The following is a 4,521-nucleotide window of genomic DNA, read 5'->3' as shown; positions in this document are numbered from 1 at the left end:
TTTGATTTCACGAACATTTTTTCGGCACATTTTTGTTCGTGTTTTTTGGGAACAATGTTTTCATTAATGTTCGGCTAAAATGTTCCATTTAATTTTAACTGTTCACTTGTTTCACTAAACATAATTGATTAGAAATTGCAATATTTAAAGGAGCTAAATCGCCAATATTTGGGATCTAGAAATTGACACAAATGGGTCGCAACGCATATAATAATGTAATATGAATGTATTTAAACTTTCTGTTTTTACTGTAATTTCTAATCAGTTATGTTCGGTGAAATACGCCAGAACTCTCAATCGAATGGCAATCTCTTGCGTCTGGTTATTCCAGTCTACTCAGAAAGTATTTATTGCGCATGATCTCCAGATAAGAATATGGCGTCACCTTTTGTCATGACTTGTGGAATATCTAGTCTCGTTCTTTGAGTCCTTTGTTACAAATGGCGCTGAAACGCATTATGGTACACGATTCGTGTACCAATGGTAAAATATTTATTTTGTCTTAAGTATTGGATATCAGAAGCCCATCTTTTCCCAGTAAGATCAGAAAATCAATATTGATTTAAATTGACAAATAATTCGTGTTTTCAATGTCGAAGACTTTGGATGATATTGAGTAAGAGACTTATCTACTTTAAAATAAAAAAAAATTCAATATAAATCATTATCGTCTAATGTTCCTTTAAGCAGAAATATGCTGTTAGTGTCAGATTTATGTTGGTTTATGTGAAGGCCTACTGTAGGTTTTATTTGTGTCGTGTTAACCAAGATGCATAGTTCAAGGCCTCGCCAGGGTAAGATCCAACCTTGAGTATTGGTACGGTTATTGTAGTCGGTTTAAAATGGAGTAAAGGTGGTTAGTGAATGTAGCCAACCAGGCACAATTCAGGGCATGAGTTACAATATTAATTTAGTGGACGTATCAGTAGACTATCTTGTTATGTGTTTACATGTGTAGTAAGTACATGTATTTATAAAGTGAGCAGGATAAATGAAAATATCTAATAGATCGTTCATGATTTATAGACATACTGCTTACGAAATTTGGTAGATGTTGATGTTTATTTAATAGAGATATATTGTGGTTGTTTGTGATCTACATTTATAAATATGATTAACGTGTGGGATATCGTAACAGTACTAACTGATGTAACAACAATTTTAGTGGCCTTTGTTCTCCTATTAGTTATTGGATATGTCATCTCAAAGCAGGAAAAATCAGGCATATCTCCTGGACCACCATATTGGCCAATTGTGGGAAACATGCTAGACATGCGAGGTAAACTCGCAGGCAAGAGACACAAATATTACGCAGAACTTCAAGAAAAGTATGGCGATGTTTTTCGAATTTATTTCTGCGACCAGTTGCTGATAGTTTTAAATGATTTTGAATCTATAGAGGAGGCTTTTGTTAAGCAGAAGGATCTTTTTAGTACTCGACCACTTGAACAGTTATGGATGCTTAAACAGGTCGGAAAAGATGGAAACGGGGTTATCTGGGCGAATGGACAAGAATGGAAAACTGTAAGAAGAATGCAACTTCGCACTCTTCGCGATCTTGGAGTTGGCAAATCAACCATCGAAGACAGGATTAAGGACGAAACTAACTTCATTTTGGACTTTCTAACAAAATGTGAAGGAAAACCAATTAAAGTCCATGAACTGATGATGAAAGCTACAATCAACATCATCAGTATGGTTGTATTAAGTAAGAGGTATGACTATAGTGATCCAGAATATCTTCAAATCCTAAAGGTTCCAGAAGATGGATTTAGTGATATGGTATTTTTTACACCGCTTAATCGTTTTCCAAAGCTTCGTTTCATACCTTTCATAGCTTCAAAAATGTTGGAAGGGCGTACTGCGTTCATGGCGGTAGAACAATTAATTGCTAAACACATTGAGAAACGGAGAAATGACTTCGATAAAAATGATATAAAGGATTTTATGGATGTATACTTTGACATGTGTGCTAACAATGAGACCACTACTATCAGTGATGGCAACACAAGAAGAATCATTATAGATCTATTTTTTGCTGGTTCCGACACGACAGCCACCACCCTGGACTGGGCATTCCTCTTTATGGTCCTTCATCCGGAAGTCCAGAAGAAATGCCAAGAGGAAATCGACAGTGTGGTCGGTGATGGTCGTATGGTAGACTGGTCTGATAAATCTAAAATGTCGTATAATGAAACAACTCACTGGAAGTACAACGTCTGGAAAACGCAGTTCCGATGTCAGTTCCTCACACCACGGACAAAGACACCGTAGTTAAAGGATATCTCATCCCTGAAGGTACTTTGGTTTTTGCAAATTTGTACGCCTGTCATCTTGATTCTAGATACTGGGAGGAACCCTTGAAATTTAAACCAGACCGGTTCTTGGATGGCTCAGGAAAAGTATCCAAACCGCCTGCTACATTCATGCCGTTTTCAACGGGTCCACGGATGTGCCCAGGAGAACCACTGGCTAGAATGGAGCTATTCCTGTTTTTCACAAATATCTTACAGAGGTTTTCTCTATCGATTTCCGGAAGTGAGAAACCCAGTACCGATGGATTTTGTGGAATGCGCATGTCAACACCAGACTATACTATTGTCGCAACACCTCGATACGTTGGGTGTCAATTTGAAAAATAGTAATTGGTTTTACGTTATTTGTTAATGTGGTCGTATGTTGTCGCGGAGGCTATGCTTGACCAATCCCAAGGGTATTTGAACCCGTGACATTTTATTTGAGAGTGTGCATTGTCCAGACAGCTAGACTACCACTGCTCAGAATAAGATCATGTTCGTTCCTTTCTTTATATAAATCATGTTTTGTACTGTTTGGAATTTTTCTTTGGTTAGCAAATATTCTTGATTTAACATTTTAATACCGTGCACTACCGACTGTACTCTTTATGAATCGTGTTTTTATTCTTCTATGTGGAAGCGTCTGTTGAAATATACATTATGGCTTCCCTTTAACAAAGATAGTCAGGCTTCATACGGTATACGTACGAAATCGGCTTATCAGAGAGGAAAATTTGGATGTTAGCCAATTTTGATAAGGAATGTATCCCTCTATTTTGGTCACAAGCTTTAAAAAAAGAAAGACTGTAACAAATATCATTTAGCATCTATCATAGAGTTGGCCCTTTCATGACCAGAATCCTTTACACCAAAAATAGTATGTCCAAATATTTAGCCACTGTCGCGTTCACAGATCTTTGCCAAATCGAGGAAAGATAACTCCGGAATGGAAAGTGGCGATATGCTGAATATGGTTCATAAGCAATCTTTTTGATAGTTTAACACATGATGCGTGTAAGCATTTTGGGTGGCATTTTGTTGTTGCCATTCATTACATCAATTAATTGCCCAACCGGTTATTGTAAGATACCAAAATTTTACAAAAAGACATTTTTATTATATTTATTGATTGTACATAAATGTATAATGATCAGTTTCATTTTTACATTTTAAATATTTTCATGCTTTGAATAGGGTAATATTTGTTTGTATTGTGTATATGAATAATTATGTTCTGTGATATGAATTAGCCACATTATTTGCTTGGCGCAATATATCCCGGCCGGAGCTAACGTGTCATATAACTCCATTTCATTTTTCTGTTTTTGGCATTTGGGGGGAGGGGGAATAACTCAGGGACAGGGAGTCGCAGAAAATAAATATCGATAGAGCGCTGAATTTGGAGGGGGGGGGGCGGAATATTGAAGAACACTAGATATCACTATAATTTGTCCTCTCGTTTATCGAGTTAACAAGGTGTTGGGGTGGGGGCAATGTAAGGATTGCATTCTCTTGGCGCGAATGCTTTCCACAAAAGTGTTCGGCGAAGAATACATAACTCTGGTACGTAAGATCGCGGAACGCTTGAATATTGACAGGGTCCGTCCTCTCATGACCACACTGCCTCTCACCTAGTATGAAAAGAATCCGTTAGAAACTAGCCGGTATCGCGTTCACGTGGTTTTCGGCAAAGGGGGTATAGAAGGTCGCGGAACACTAAATATGGGTGTGTCCTCTCATCATTGAAAAGAATACATTAAATATTCTTTCCTCGTTTGCGTTCTTAAGGATTTCGGCAAATGGTACATAACCCTTGTAATCAAGGTCGTGGAACGTGAATATTGATGTGACCTCGTATGATTACAATGTTTCACAACAAATGTGAAAAGAATCCGTTTAAACCTGTAACCCCTATACCGTACACAAGGTTTCCGGCAAAGGGAGATAGATCCGGAATGGGAAGTCGTAGAAAGCTAAATATTGGTCATTGTATTTACGATAGTCACTGAACAACTAAGAGGTGTTTATATCTGCTGCTGTTCATCTACAGTCTTTATCGAAGGTTTCCTCAGCTTAAGTATCGGGTGATTATGAGCCTTCCATGGGTGCCCTCACTACCAGAAAAGTTGGCATCCTGACCACATTCATCCACCGGTAATGCCATAACACGAGGATGGTCATTGCGTGCTTGACGGGCACCCGTAATAATTATGGTGTAACGGTG

General features: G+C 38.0%; 1 pseudogene; it reads left to right on the top strand.

The window, feature by feature from the left end:
* The first annotated feature begins 1,865 nt into the window (after window positions 1-1,865).
* Window positions 1,866-3,473, top strand: LOC130012495 (cytochrome P450 2D16-like; annotated as a pseudogene).
* The last annotated feature ends 1,048 nt before the right edge of the window (window positions 3,474-4,521 follow it).

The sequence above is a fragment of the Patella vulgata genome, chromosome 4, assembly GCF_932274485.2.
Source record: "Patella vulgata chromosome 4, xgPatVulg1.2, whole genome shotgun sequence".
Taxonomy (NCBI): domain Eukaryota; kingdom Metazoa; phylum Mollusca; class Gastropoda; family Patellidae; genus Patella; species Patella vulgata.
This window is presented reverse-complemented; position numbering and strand designations above follow the sequence as displayed.